The 16,126-nt window shown below is 39.0% G+C and overlaps 1 protein-coding gene across 3 annotated transcripts in view; it reads left to right on the forward strand.

Annotated features, from left to right (window-relative positions):
• Window positions 1-16,126, forward strand: part of fnbp1l (formin binding protein 1-like) — a 373,280-nt gene that overhangs the window by 40,919 nt on the left and 316,235 nt on the right. The window lies entirely within an intron of this gene.

Consider the following 16,126-nt stretch of genomic DNA (forward strand, 5'->3'; position numbering starts at 1 on the left):
TAGTTTAGTTTGAATGTCTGTGTTTTGAGGTGTGACTGGAGTACTACAGTCTTCAGTACTATAAGCCTGGAGGAGATTCTTAATGCAATGCCTATGTTTTAGCTGTCTTTCTACTGCTATCTAGTGCTTCTTCTTCTAATTCATTCGCGGACAAAGAAAGATCAAGATCCAAATGAAGATTATATATAGAGATATCAGTGGCACATTAAACACCTGGTTATGTATGTGGCATTAAATATCTCACTTTGGGTTGGTTAGCTGAACAGAAAATCATCTACAGTATATTGAAGAGAGGTGACCATACTTCTGTCTGACAATATGATGAACAAATTTGTCCCCGGGGGAAATTTAGCTTTTTGCAGAATCTGCTTTTATAAATAAATACATAAATCAAGAGAGAAATGCATATCTATCTATCTATCTATCTATCTATCTATCTATCTATCTATCTATCTATCTATCTATCTATCTATCTATCTATCTATCTATCTATCTATCTATCTATCTATCTATCTATCTATCTTCTGATTATATAGTGCCTTCTATCTATCTATCTATCTATCTATCTATCTATCTATCTATCTATCTATCTATCTATCTATCTATCTATCTATCTATCTATCTATCTATCTATCTATCTATCTATCTATCTATCTATCTATCTATCTAGGCGAAGATCTGTGATACGGTTTGCATATTTGTAGCTGGAGATCCACAGAGGGAGAAAATGAATCACGTATCATAAAGTACTTTTTATTCCTGAGCTTTCAGCTCCTGCCAGGAGCCATATAATGTATATACTGTATATATAAATATAATATATAGTAACAACTCTAGGGGGCGTGCCAGCCAACCAACCTGACACAGACAGACACTAGAGGCACACTGATAAAAACAAAGACGTTTTTCTTTTCTTTTTTTTTCTTCACCTGTGGGCAACGTCTTTCCCGTTTCCACCAGGCACACATCACAGTCCCACACACAAGCACAGTACCACACAATTCTTCTTTTCTTTACTCTTTCTCTTCTACTTCTCCTTGGCAGGCTTTCTCTCCTTCCTCCTGACCCTGGGTCCTGGAATAGTGGTTGCTGGCTCCTTTTATAATGCACCCGGAAGTGCTCCAGGTGCTTGAAGACCTAATTCCAGCAGCACTTCTGGGTGCGGAGGAAGAGCTGCTCTGTAGGGCTCAGCAGCAGCTACAGCACCCTCGGGTCCCAACAGGACTGCACCAAACTCCAACTTCCATGAAGCCCTGTGCGAGTCCTAGGCATTGCTGCAATGCAGTGGGCCTGCCATCTAGTGTTCCGGGGAAGGTACTGTCCTGGTCAGGCTTGGTCCCCCAGTCTATACAGTGAAGAGGCCGGACAAGGATCCCAGCCATCTGTCACTAAATGTTTGTGTGTGTGTGTATGTATGTGTATATATATAATATATATATATATATATATATATATATAGTATATATATACACACATAAACTATGGTCTGAACACACACCTGAATGACTGAAAAAGAACACAATTAAAAAGAAAAAAAACTTCTGATTTTGTAGTCCCAGTTCCAGTGATGTGTAACGACATTTAGTATGAAGGAGCCCCTAGTAGCGTTTCTTGACACACTTCTGCTGTATGATTCGTTGACTGAAAGTCCTCAGTATTTGTGTGTCAGAGAGGGAATGTGCAGCATTGTTTATAATGGCATTTGGTTTTGTTTTAAACTCTTTCCTCTTCTACTCCCTCCAGGGAGTGCAGGGTGCATCCCATACCTGAGCCTGCCCTTGTATTAACTTATATTTCTGGGTGAAAGCAGCATCACATTTAGTGCCAGCCCTGGTACTTTTTTCTTCTATACTTTTTGCTACGATATGCATAGTATACAGCATCTGTTTTACCTCACCTTTGACCAGGGTTAAGAAGGAAGCTTCATTCTGTCTGTACTTTATACATGAAACACATTAGGGGTGTCAAAAGTATAGATTTTTTTTAACATTTTAAAATTACTGCAGTACTCATTTTTCTTGGTATTGATTCTACAGTCTACATTACTAATGTACTTCTGGTTTGCCATGGCTCGAGTTGCAGCCCTTTTTCCATCCACTCACAGGTGCTAATGAGATGGCCACTTCAGCAGTGTTGGAGCCGTCAACAGTACACGAAACTGACAAAGAGGACAGCCAGGGTAGCATCTGGAAATACTTAGTCTTTTTTGCAAATGGGGACGGAAAACCACAAGATATTTACAAGCCTGTATGCAAGATTTGCAAGTGAGTCCATACAAAAAATTTCCAGAGGTAGCTTATTTCTTAATTGCAGAATCATTAATATGTGTAAACCTGTAAACTATTGCGTTTGAAGTATGGATGTGACCTTTTTTTCTCATAAAATGTTATTTGTAGCCAGTTAAATGTTTTAACACATCAAAGGCACAGAGTTTTCTATTATTTTTACCTATGGGTCACTTTTTAATTCTGTGCTTTTCATTCAGAGTCACCACTCTTTAGCACTTTAGGGCTCTATTCCTCCCTTGATTTTTAAACCCTAGCCACCGAGCCTTCTGCCACAGCGTGTTACTTGATTTTATTATATTAAGTGCAATTTTACAGTTACGTTTACTATAAAATGTAAGGCGCGATAACCTTTCAGAATTCAACTGTATAAACCAGGGGTCCTCAATCACGGTCCCGGAGGGCCGCAGTGGCTACGGGTTTTCATTGCAGCCAGTCTCCCAATTAGACCTCAGTCCTCGCTGATAATGAAACTTGATGTTTAACTTTATGGCATGTTAGCACTTTCATTCATCAAAGACAAATTTAATTACATTGTACATCAGAGGTCCTCAGTTACAGTCCAGGAGGGCCGCAGTGGCTGCAGTTTTTCACTTTAACCAATTTTTTAATTAGAGCCCATTTATTTACTACTAAAGCAGTACATTTTTCGGCTTAGATTTACTTATCTTGCCTTTTACAATTCGGAACTCTTAATTGTCTATTTTAGTATTAGCAGCTGTATTTAAAGTTTTAATTGTTGCCTGTTTTGTTAATCAGACATTAGTTAATAGTAGAATGCAGATAACCAATAAGCTAGCATCTCTCCAGCCAGTGTGCTTCCTTTTAAACCTGTGCATATGCACCATTAAAAGTGTAGTGTCTGTGTTTATTAAAAAAAAAAATGTTTAGAAATAAATGAGAGGGGAATTGGAAGGAATGTTAAGTTTAATTCTGTTCTAGTCCACAAAACACATGGATAATGCTCTCAGGTAAAGAAACTCTACAGCATAATTACAATTTCTGTTGGATGAATGAAAGCACTAACAAGGCTTACAGTTAAATACTAAGTGTCATTATCAGCAAGGCCTGAGTTCTAATTAGGAAACCAGTTGGAAGGAAAACCTGCAGCCACTGCTGCCCTCCAGGACCATGATTGAAGACCCCTGGTATAAACGGTGGGGCTACTCCTCTCTGTGCTCATATACTTCCAGCTGTGCTTTAGTGCATGTATTTAGATGTTGGAGCTCATTTGCTGCACAACAAGAGCACACTGCAGCTTTGTGGAAGTGGATGTCGACATGCTAGTCTTTCTTGCAAAAAATATGGAAATTACAAAGACATTATTTTAGCTTATTTACACAAAAAAGCAAGGTCCACTGTGTGCATTTATGAGAAGTATTTAATGTGTTAGTCATCTGTATATGTGTTGTTTTATGAAAAGTGTCTTACAAAAGACTAATGCTGTTTTTACTTGAGTTTTTGTTTTTAACATCAGTCGTTTGACAAACAAGTGTATACCATTCAGTCCATCAAACTTGTTTAACATTTTTATGTGTACCGTTTCAAAGATTGCAATACTTACTCAACTAATACGTAATGGCATTTGTAACGTTTCATTTACTATCTCAGTAACAGTATTTGTTTTCAATCAATATAAAAAAAATTCATTACTTTTTATTGTTTACAGTGCAGTAAGTACTCTCTTTACAAAAGACTGCAGTACTTGAAATAATTTACATTTAATGACTAAAATTTCTAATATGCGTTTGTGTCACTGTTAAGATTTTAATGCATACAGAGTTGCAATCTATTTTAAAACATTAAAACGGTTATATACTGTATTGGGTATTGAATTTCAATACTTACTACTTCAATAGTATCTTATCAAAGTTTGAAGTTTTGGTATCATGCCAGCCCTAAAACACAGATATTACATATCCTCTTAGTTTTTCCTGCGTTTACCAGCTTGTCTTGTGCACCAAAGGGAACATGTGCACTCTGTTTCTGCAATATGTCGTCACGTCCTTCAACATGGCTATCACCCAACACCTCCCATATTACATGCTTGTGTACAACCAGGCCGCGTTGTTGCAGGCAGACTTTGTCTTTCTTCTTAAAGGCTGTTCTGTTCACCCCAACAATGCATCCCTGCCTAAAGAAATGCTTTAGACTACGTCTACACTATTATGATTTTGTTTAAAAACTTGGACATTAGTCTCTGTTTTTGCCTTTTGTCCACACTACCCTGCTGATTTTTACCCCTGAAAGTGGAGATTTTTTAAATCACTGTCCAGAGTTTTATACTTCTGAAAGTACTGGCTTGGTGTTGTAATATCCATCCATCCATTTTCCAACCCGCTGAATCCGAACACAGGGCCACGGGGGTCTGCTGGAGCCAATCCCAGCCAACACAGGGCACAAGGCAGGAACCAATCCTGGGCAGGGTGCCAACCCACTGCAGGACACACACAAACACACCCACACACCAAGCACACACTAGGGCCAATTTAGAATCGCCAATCCACCTAACCTGCATGTCTTTGGACTGTGGGAGGAAACCAGAGCGCCCAGAGGAAACCCACACAGACACGGGGAGAACATGCAAACTCCACGCAGGGAGGACCCGGGAAGTGAACCCAGGTCCCCAGGTCTCCCAACTGCGAGGCAGCAGCGCTACCCACTGCGCCACCGTGCTGCCCGTGTTGTAATATGGATGGGTAAAAAAGCATAGAATTAAAACAAAAAAAACAAAAAAAAACCAAAAAAACAGACGCTAATCTCGCTCTGATTTGTTAGTGCTGGTTTCATATCCCACCCCTGATTTGGTCCTGCTCATTACAACATCTTGTTCCCTGACTGGTCACTGTTTATGGAACAAAACAGTAAATCAGCAAAACAGATCAAGGTTATTATAGTTTTGCCTTTTTATATTGGTTTATATTTCTATATTTTTTCTGACCTTACTTGGAAATTCAGTTTAGTTTTAGTTTTCCTTCATTGTGTATTTTTAGTTTTAGTTTAGTTTTTATTTCACAAAGACATTTCTATTTTATTTTTATATATATATTAGTTTTAGTAATTATGGCATGGAGTGCCTACCGAGTTAGTTTTGTGTCACAAGCAGACAGAACTGTACACCTAACAGATTTGGATATGAGTTTAATGTTAGTGGAAGCTTACTATACTACATGGTTTACTGTCTGATAAAAACAAGCCTAATCAAAACTAGACACTGAATATGAACAATTTTGCACAATTTTATAATTTTTAAAATATTTTCTCATGAAAATCACAGGGGCTTAGGAAGAACAGTGCTCTTAGACTTGAATGAGTGTGCAGACCCCAACTAGCTGTATTGAGGGAAACAAAGAACAACAAGCATGTAGTGTCAAGGTTAGGGGCAGCGAGTCTTGAGTAGACCACCATAAAGGACAGTAAATTCATAATGAACCTAGCAAGAGCAGGTAATAGGAGTACAGACAGGCATAAAACAACAGAGACAGCATCTGAAATTAAGAACAACATATACATTATCTAAACCTGTTTATCCAGAGTAGGATTGCAGGAAATCTGGAGCCTACCGCAGCAGGTTTGGATGCAAGGCAGGAAAAATCCCTGGTATGCAATATGTACGATAAGGCTGATGTTAAGAACAAAAAGAATATGATATTTCAACTGTCTATTTTGAGAGAGAGAGAAAAAGATTGAAAAAATGGAGACAAATATTTTAAAATATAATTCTGCTAACGGATTGCTTTCACGATATCAAGTTCAACTATCAGTCCAAGTCTAAATTCCAAGACCCCAGCATGATCTTTTTCAGGAAAGTTGAGGAGTGCGATTGAAGTACATTGTCATGTTTATATTTTAGATAAGCAAACACTCCTTTTTCCAACAAGTATTTTATGAAGATAAACAACACAAAATGTTTTATAATTAATCGGTTAAATGCAAAACGATTACTTAACAGAAATTTAGTGAAACATTTGTACAAAAAATGTGAACCGTTTTTTCAGTGTACAAGTTACTGAGGTGTAGGAGTAGAGTGGGCCGACATTTTGAACCTTTTTGCGGGTATTTCGAGTTGTGAATAAGAACTAAAAAAGATGAATTAATAAATATGGAATAAATACAAAAACCCATTAGTATGTTTAGTTTTTTATCACTTGTCAGACTCTGTACCTTTTATTTGTATCGCTTCGTTGTTACACGACGCTTTTAAAGCAGAAGTGATTGGTCAGCAACAATATGCTGATCTTGTATGATGACCTAGTCAGTCTCTCTCGATCAGTGTCGTTTTTATTTTCAAAAACCGGGAGTGCTCTCCCCTCGACTTTCTTGTATACTCGGATATGGGGATGGATATTTGAGGAGTAAACCGCAAGACAATGATTATATTTTTATATTATGTACATTAAGGAACCATCAACAACAAACCAAATTAATAGTATATTGAACAATTATGATAAAAGTAAAATTGAATAAATCGGACTCTGAAGCTGTATAAATTAAAAAAAAAAAAAAAAAAATCGAGTATGTGTTCAGGTAAAGTACTACTTCTGGGTGATGTATTTGCCCCAAAAGTTAATACAGATCTATAATTGTGGTGTAACAACCACATGCCGAATTTCATCCATCTATCTAGTTACTTTTTTGAGTTATTGTGTTTACACACACATGTGCACGCGCATACACACACAATTCCAAAAAACAGTATTGTTGGACACTGGTTAGTCTATAACGTCAAGATTCATCAAAATATTGAGGTTGAATTTTTTTCATGATTACTATACTTTCTCTATACTTCGTATATGAGAAAGTAAAAATGATTTCTCCTGTGTGAAGTGGCAGGTGAATTGCTGTCAACAAAAATCAGACACCTGAGAAATAAACTGAAATGTTACTCGCTCGTGATTTTTCTGTCCATATGGTAAACGTTTTATTGACCAGCAAATTCTGATTTCAGCCATTTGAATTACATCTTGATAATACAACAAACACAAAGAAAGGCGCACGCAAATTGCTTTCTATTTCTCATGCTTTACGCACCCGCCCTCAGCTTGCTCTGTCACCGCAAATGCTGTGTGAACAGCCGCCCTCCGCTGGATGAATATATGCAGGCGGCTCATGGTGGATGACTTTCTGTTTTAGAGAAAACTTACAAGGGTTAAAGACTAACGGCAAGAATATTTATTCAAAAACGAAAACTAAAAATATTTTAGTAAATTATTATTTTGTTTCAGTTAGTCTTTCTAGCTACTTTAATAGTTTTAGTTTTAGTTTTTCATTTTGGTTTTGTTAATTATTTCAGTTTATGAAAATGTTTTTTTAATAATAGTTCCAGTTTTGATTTTAGTTTTCGTTAACTATAATAACTTTGAAGCAGACAGAGAAGAGTTGCTTTTCATGGCTTGTGATGTTTACCTGTATGCATCTAAAATGCATTCTGTACAGTCTGAATTCTGCATACAGGTGCAAAAGGCCAGTAATTTACCAGCTGCTACAGGTTTTGGGTCACATTAAATCTTTCAGCCAGCAGCTTTACCATCCCTGCAAGGTTTTTTTTTTTTTCCCACCAAAGCCACATGCCCAATGTAGGTCTACATTGTATACATTTCCAGTGATTTTATTATGGATGGAGGCATTTTTTTAAATGATGTGAGAAAGCTATTGTGGATGCAGATTGTTCTTGTTTAAAAATGCTGTTTTTGATGCTCATTGTACGCCCAACCTGCCTGGAAGGGGGTTTCTCTCTGAATTGCCATTCTCAAGATTTGTGCCATTTTGTTTTTCATACAAGGGAAATTTTTCTTGTCTTTTTAGAGAGGGAAGGCTGGGGGGTTGTTAAAAAAACGGGCCCTGCTCAAGTCCATTGAGGCATTCTTTGTGTGATTTTTGGGCTATACATGAAATAAATTGTTATTATAGTAGTGTGGACGTAGCTTTAGTATTCGGTGCAGCTGAAAAATGCTGCATTACATTTGAACTGGAAAGTTGAAATTTCACAGTTCCACGTTCCTCCACAAATCAGAATTCTTACTCAGAAAGTTGAAGGTCGCTGCATAGCACAACTCTGTAGTATTATACTGTTTAATTGCACTTCTGTTTGTGTTTCATTAAGTCAATTAAACACACAGTACTGTTCAACGTCTATCTGTGGACATGTTGCTACAGTGTTTGGATGCGCAATATACCGAATAATGCGTTGTTACCAACTTGTTCTGTAGTTGTCTAGTCTGAAAGAGCTTCATGGGGGTATCTGTATTGGTTTTCTGAATGTTGTACTGGACTGTGGTCAACTTGAGGGCGATATCATTCTCGGCTCTAACATCAGACTTCCAAACTAAATGGAATACATCAAAAAACAAGCTAGAAAAAAATGTGTATTCACATACGTTAATCTGCATTGAATCCTAGCTTGGGTTGTCGGTTTGACTTACACCTTTCATGAGTGTACACTGCGCAAGCCATAAAAAAACATAAGCTGGAAGAATCTGTATGTCTTGTGCTTCATGCTAGTTTGTGTGTCCCATCTTCTTTTGAATCATCAACTCCGATAAACCCCTGCACAAAGTCATAGTTTGAATGGGAGTTTTAGTGTGAAATGGACTTAATTATTTTACTGCACATATGCAGGAATATTTTTTTTTTTTTTTTTAAATGTCAGTTTTTTATGATAATGAGAGTAAATTGTTCTAAATTACTTTGTAAGTGTGGTAGAGTTCATGTCAAGTAATAGGTAAGTGACTTAAACCACAGAATCTGGGCGACAAGCCAAGAGGTGTTGTTTGCTGTCTTTCTGCGTGTTGTTTTTTTTTTCTCTACCTTGCGCTAGCTGCTGTTTTATGTAATGCCCAGTCCTCTCCACTATTATTGGCATCCCTGTGAATGATGAGTAAAAAGGGTTTATAATAAATTAACCTCATGGCGAATTATCTTCATCACATACTGAAAATTATTAAGGGAGTCCACCCTTTAACTGAAGCAAATTTCTTCTGATAAAAAATAATTCCTCATCAAGAAGCATTTGTAACAAAATGAAAGTAACAACAGGAGCACTGGAGAGGCAACAGCAAGACAACCCCCAAAAAGGGAATGGTTGTCCCTTTCATTTGCACCAAAGCAGGTGAAATTGATTCACGATCGCTTATGCATCCTAAATGGACAAATTGATATCCCTGAAGCTTCATTGACTTGGTGTTAGTCTGTGATGATTAAGTGTCCCCCTTAATTTTTTTGAGCAGTATTTTTTTTGTATATAAACAGAAGTGTTATTTTGGTTTTTAAAAAAGATACTTCATTCTGAGCAATGACTTTTTATAGACAATAAGGGTGTGATGTCAGAAATGCAGTATACTGTTTGCACTACCATTACCTGCCCTCTGTCAGATGTGTTTACCTTTTTCTTAGATAAAGCTAAATTATTCACTTTGTCATGGTCGACACTGTAATCACTATTGGTTAATCATTAGCACAGCATGATCTTGCTTATCCACCAAAGATAATGAAATCAAGAAACAGAAATAAGGGGCATTCAACCAAAAGCTGGCATGATCACTGTTGGAGTCTCCATCATATCAAAGCCCTTACACCCTGAGGGCATTTTTCAGCAGTCACCACCTGAGGGGTGGGGGATCCCAAAATAAAACCTTGTTATTCAAAAAAATAAAGTCAGGGCAGTGAATTTTTCACTAAAACCTGGAAGATAAATTCTCAAGTGTGTTAGATGCTGTGTTTTTTGTCAAATGTAAACATTCATTTACTTAGAAACTGCTGCTAAACTAGGAAAAAAAAAAACAAACGGGCGCTCCCAGTAATATTTTCACATTTTTGTTGTCTAATACAGTATATCTCGTGTATAAGTAATGCCAGGGCAGGTTTTTCACCTCTGAAGCGTTTCCAGACATGTCGAGTCAACTGTACCTGTCTAAAGTTTCATGTTGATAACACAAAGAAATGCATAGTTACAGCATTCGGCACCATGGGCCCCCCTCACCTCTTTAAAACCTCCCCAGACTGGGATCCAGGTTCACAACAATTTTATTGCACATAAAATAGTGAAAAAATCTGAACCCCATCCCCTAATACACCCTTATACCCAAGTACCCCCCTACCCCACCTACACATTTACATGAAATTATTTGCATTGTTTGCTCCTGCTTTAAATAATGTATTTTTACATTACACAACCTCAGATGTGTCTCATTATGTCCACATCTTTATATATAATACACTACCGTCGCTGTTCGTTTGTCTGTCCAGGATTTTAAATCGCCTGTAGCTCACAAACCGTTTGACCTATTGACCTGACATTTGGTACACATATACTACGTGATGTCTACTATCTGCTTTCGGGGTGAAGTTATTCCTCTTTTTATTTTATTTTATTGTAGAATCAAATCTCCGCAGCGGCCAGCAGGGCGGCCGTGTGGTGCATGCATATGGGCGCCGTTCTAATCCTACCACCTTCGCTGTCACTTCCCCTGCCTCTTCATATCTTAAATCATTCTTGAAGCAGATTGAAGACTTAAGTGCCAGCTTAAGTGAAAAATTAAAGAAAATGTACTAAGTAATTGCAACAGAAACACTGACTTAATCAGTTTTAACGTGAAAAGATACCGATGAAAGAAAAGAAGTGGGCCGCTAAGGTGGAGAAACGAAGAGCTGCTCAGGAATCGGCAAGCGCATCAACCTCTGAGCAAACGAATGGTAAACGTACAGAGAAAGAGGATGAAAACTCTAAATGCTCACGTCAAGTATATTCACTGCATGTTATGTAGTGCGGCATTACTTTTAAGAACATAATCTGCGTAACGTTGGAGACACCACAGTCGCTACCATCCAATTGAATTATTTTCTCCCTGTAGAGTTATTATGGGGTATTTTTTATGCTGTACTTTATATATTATTCTCTACACTCTTGTGAAAAAGTAAGTCCACCCCATGAAATATTTTTTTTTCTTTTTTAACATACACAGTTTGTGAACATATCAAGATTTGATCTTCATTTAAACAGTGTCTTTTAGATAAAGGCAATGTAATTGGGAAAAAAAAATAATGAAAATTAGACTTTGCAGTATTTTATTCAACAAAAAATAAACAGTGTGATATTTGCCCGGACACCACCAGACTGAGACCACATCTTTATCAAAAGACTTCTTTTTATTTGTCTTCTCCACACAACAACACTACTCAATTCACAGTCCCGCACAACTCACAGTGCTTTAGCCCCAGTCTCCCTTCTCCTGGGCTTTCTCTCTCCTTGTCCCTGGGCCACCTGTCCTTTCTCTCCAGGAGCTTCGTCCTGCTCCTGCTCCCGACTCCAGCTCAATGACAGGAGGGAGGCGGCCCCCTTTATCCTCACCCGGATGAGCTCCAGGTGCTCTACCTGACGTCACGTCCTGGTGTGGCGGAATCGTCAGGAGGGCACCCGGAAGCACTCCGGGTGACCCTGGAAGGATCGTCCTCCATCTGTGTGGTGGAAGTACACAAGTCCCGGACTCCATGAGGCTCGGGGCGCCCCCTGGCGGTGAACAGAGGCCCCAACGGTCCTGAGCCTTCCTGCTCCCCTTCCGTGGGCCTCTTCTACTCCAGGGCGGTTGCCCCCTCGTGGCCCGGAGGACAAATGTGCCCCGTCTTGGTTCTTCCAAGCGTCCCGGCCGGGTCTGACCCCCAGCCATGTACAACAACAGATACACCATTTTTGTCTGAGAAAGAAGTAAGTCCAGCCTTGACTGTAATCATTTGTATTGCCCCCTCAAGTTGGCATTTCCTAGAACTGTCTAGCAGTCTCTGACATCAACTGGGAGAAAGTTTGTCCCACTCCTCCATGACGAATTATTTCAGCGTTGTGATGTTTGAGGGGTATCTTGCATGTGTGCATCTCTCCTTGGCATCTCGATGGGGTTCAGAGTCAGCCATTGACTTAAGTTTCTTTCTTTTCAGCCATTCCTCGGTGGGTTTACTGCAATGTTTAGGATCATTGTCCTGTTGCAAGGTCCACTTATGGTTCAACTTCTGTCGCCTGACAGGTGGTCTCATATTATCCTCAAGCATCCTGTGGTACAATAAAGATTTATAATGGATTATTTAATGGTGCGTTGGCCAGGCCCTGAAGAAACAAAGCAGGCCTGAATCATAACATTTCTACCACCACACTTTACAGTTAGTATCAGGGTTGTCTGATCAAATGCTTTACTTTGTCCCAAACTAGTGTGCTGGTACTGTGGCCAAATAATTCTTGTCATTGCATTGCAGGTTGTGTGTGCAATGGGTGTCAAAATATAGGGTAAATAGAATACACAAAATTGAACACAAGTAAGTAATCATCCTCACAGAACTAGATGGCCAATCATTCATTGCCACCTCAGAAATACAATACAGCAGGTGTTCATGGACAAACTTTAGTCTTGCCCACAATTTCTTTAAGGCCAGCAAAGGTTTCATCTTTTAACACCTCCCATGTACATCTAATTTGTGCAAATTTTTTTAATGGTAGACCCATGCACTTTAACATTCGCAATGGTAGCAACTACCTGTAGGTCCTGTGATGAAATTCTGGACTTCTTAGACACTTCTTTTGGCATATTGCTTTCTACTCCCAGGCTGAACTTGCTGGGGTGGCCTGACCTGGAGGAGTTAACATTTGCTTGAAAACTTATCTTCTTGTAGGTGATCTTCTAGACTTTGAGATGAATGCTTTCCAGTTGTTTGGAGGTTCTTTTTAAGTCAGTTCTGAGACTCGTATGCATCTATAACCTTCTTTTTGAAGGACACAGAGAGCTCTTTTAAACTTGACATGGTGAAAACTCACACTTTAACAACAAAAAGGAAACAAAATTAAACGTCTTGAGTTTTCAATAAGAAGGTTCAGATAAGAGCCTCTTTAACGATGTTCTGTTCGTTTACACCTGATCTTGTGCGCCTGATTCAAATTTGAGGTATTTGAGGTAGTGATAGATGTAGGGGTGGATTTACATTTTCACATGACTTTATTATGAAAGCAAACGGTGAACATAAAGCTTTTGTTCAAAATGGGTAACTTGAAACATCCTTAATAACTTCACAGAAACAGATGCACAATATCGCACAAGGAGGTTATTAGCAGACATGTAAATTGTCAGCTTACAGTAAGTGACATATGGGGAATAGCTCACACATTTTCCACAGTTGCAAAGTACACAGTTCATAACAGCAACAGAATTTGTCACACATTTTATACAGCTGACTCAATGATGGGTATACTATGCTAGGTAACGTCAAGCAATATCACAGCATCTACAATATGATGTTTATAATGGTCAACTGTCCATTATGCTGAAATGTCTTTTTATTTACACACATAATCAAGCATCTGTAATTATTTTCATTATAGTGACTCTGCCATGTGGTAAAGTGAGGTCCGTGGCTGGTTGGCAAGTTTTAAATAAATAAATATCGGCAACACTCGCGTCTTTGAATGGGCCATGGTAGCATGTTCTGAGCAGCTTAAGCACCAGATGCAGAAGCAGATGGCCCTGCTCTTTGTGCATATGTGCAGGATCGCCCATGTCCATCATTAGCGCTGGAGCCGTGATTGCCACAGCTGTGCCTCACCCCACTTTAAAAAGGGAATTGTGAGTGTTAGGGAGATAAAGGAAAACAAGGGAGATTGGAGAAAGGTTAAAGTAAAGAGTGAAGCAGGCAGGAAACTGGGAAAAGCCGGTGCAGGAGTGAGGAGGCAAACATCCAGGAGGATAGAGTGTGGCCGATGCTAGGGGTTGAGGTGATGGTTCTCGACTTAAGAGAGTTGGATTGACCAGGGGGAGTACGGCTCCATGTAAGTCCAGGAAGGCAGCAGAAGTCAGCGACAGTGGCTCAGACAGTGTGCCTTTTCTTTGGCCATGGGAGGGAAGGACCCGAACCTAGGTCCAGATTGGGAGCCCTACTGTGGGGCCATGGAAGCAGCAGGGACCCGGACCTCTTGACCACATAAGAAAGAAGGCTGAGCTTGTTGGGTAGGCGGCTTCTCACCTGCAAGGTCCAGAAGGATAAGATAAGGAGACAGCGGTTTTAATGGACTAGACTAGGGCACATGTCTTACGTGATGGATTCCTGCACAGTTGGTTCTAACCTCAGTTTTAAAGGAATATTTATTTGATTGATTTTGTTAACCTCTACATTTTTATGGATTATTTATTTATTGGAAGATTTTACTCTGGGTTTTTTTTTTTTTTTTAATAAATCGCTTGTCACTTTTCTACACCTACCCCTTGCTTCGTGTTGTGTCTTCTTCTGCCGGCTCAATCCAGTTATGTTATCGATGGTAAGCAGAAGTGGGAGCATGGAGCTAACCCGGACCTCACATGCCATTGTAATTAAAACCCGTGCACCTCATCCACCACCTAGCCAATGCTGTGCCAAAACCAGTTATGTAAATGTCAAATGTCATGAGGGCTGACAGCACACCTTTCACTGATGGCCTTCTTTATGGTAAGCTGCTTGAAGAGTGAAACTGATGTTGGCTGTATGGCGTCTTTTAATGAAGTGCTGATAAAATAAGCACACAATGTAACATTAAACAAAGAATTTCTACCATGGGGCAGGTACATTTTTTGACATTAACCAATTCTTGCCATTACAGAGAGTGACATTGGGAGGGTTGTTTCTTTTATGTTTCCAGTGGAAGCGGGCCAAAACAGAAAAAAACATCTGTGACATTAAATGTTGCGACATTTGCAGTCTTTAACATACCCTAGACCCCAATGATGAATTTATAATATATACTTTAGATCACTAATGGTGATTGATTCAATGTGCAGAAATATTTTCTTTTATACTGTATCTCAAGTACAATCCAGACATCATATATAAAATATAAAGCCAATGCAAGGTCCAGGAAAGAAGCCACAAGTTTGGTTAAAGCAGAATTTCTTAAATTATGGGTCATAACCCATTTTGAGTTGTGAATTACCAATGAAGTGAATGAGAAAGCATCATGAACAATTTACAGAAAGCCCAATGATGGGTCACCACTTGAATGGCTGAAACAACCACCACCCACGATGTTGTTCTCTAGCAAATCTTCAAGTAGGTGCTTGCCCCCAACCATCCACCCTGGACATTGTTTGGTAACGATTCTTCACGGGGGACATCCCAAGCCCTGGATGATGTTTGAGTGACAGCTCGAGTATCAGCCACTTTTCCACAGTAATTCTGTGTTGCACTGACACGCAATGAGTAAAATTTGGTCACGAGAAAAAAAAAGTTTAAGAACCACTGATTTAAAAGGTTTTGATTATTCTAGTGTACCCGGTGTTCTGATTTAGAGTGTTTTGCATGTCTCACTTTTTATATTGCATTTCCCTCACTTAGCATCAACTTTGGTCCCGTACTCCGCATTCACATTCCATCCTGTGTGATCCATGGTACCCTTGAAGGTATATTAAAGGTGCTTTTCCACCGCAGGAACTTTTTTCAGGAACCACAAACTTTTTTGAAACTTAGGAATTTTTGTAGCATTCCCACCACAGAAAAATAGGCCATTTTGTAGTTCCTGGTAGTCACTCCTGGTGTTTTTTATAGCTCCTACTCCAGGGTAAACCAGGAATAACATTATTTTTCTGTCTAAACTGGACTTGGTGTGGATACGGTATATAGATTTTTCTCTTCTGTCAAAGTTGCTTACAGCTTTGTAGCATTTTATACCTACAGTGACTTTGAGTATATATTTGTGAACACTTTAGTATCTTGTAGCTTTTGTATCTAGGTATTAAAACAGGAAAGTACAGATCAATGTGTGGTTTGTTCGGCTTTCTAATGGACTGTGTCCTTCTGCTGTCTTGATAAGCTGGTCAATGTTTTTTTTTTCTTAACTCTAA

Source organism: Erpetoichthys calabaricus, chromosome 10, assembly GCF_900747795.2.
Source record: "Erpetoichthys calabaricus chromosome 10, fErpCal1.3, whole genome shotgun sequence".
NCBI lineage: Eukaryota > Metazoa > Chordata > Cladistia > Polypteriformes > Polypteridae > Erpetoichthys > Erpetoichthys calabaricus.